This window comes from Propithecus coquereli, unplaced genomic scaffold, assembly GCF_000956105.1.
Source record: "Propithecus coquereli isolate 6110/MARCELLA unplaced genomic scaffold, Pcoq_1.0 Scaffold124, whole genome shotgun sequence".
In the NCBI taxonomy this organism is placed as follows: domain Eukaryota; kingdom Metazoa; phylum Chordata; class Mammalia; order Primates; family Indriidae; genus Propithecus; species Propithecus coquereli.
In genome coordinates, this window is record NW_012136525.1 from 1,256,282 (window position 1) to 1,256,784 (window position 503).

Sequence of the window (503 nt, forward strand, 5' to 3'; positions counted from 1 at the left end):
CTCCTGAGCTCAAACAATCCGCCTGCCTTGGCCTCCCAGAGTGCTAGGATTACAGGCGTGAGCCACCGCTCCTGGCCTCATTTCTTCATTTTTGGGTTTTTTTTATTTTTTCAATAGAGATTGCTCCTTTGGATCCAAATTGCATTTCTTAATTCTCAAATTCTTCCTCAGCCTCTCAGTAATCCTACGATCATACCTAACATTCTCAAGCTGTGCAGGGCTCTATGGGTTCCTTCAGTGCTGCCCACAGAACCGCTACACACAAGGTGACCTCCCAGTCGGTCCCTCACCCATCCCTATCTCATGAGGTCGATAAAGACGGTTGCTTTGACCTACTCAGATGCTACCTTCTATGCGGGGAAAGCCCTTATTTTAAATATCTGCCATCTCTGTCTTTGTCAGGATAAAAGAAATATGATTATTACTCTTTACTCTTAGCAATGGCTCTTTACTTTTTTTAAAAAAAATTTTCTTGCAGTTCTATAAGTCAGAATACTCTGCCT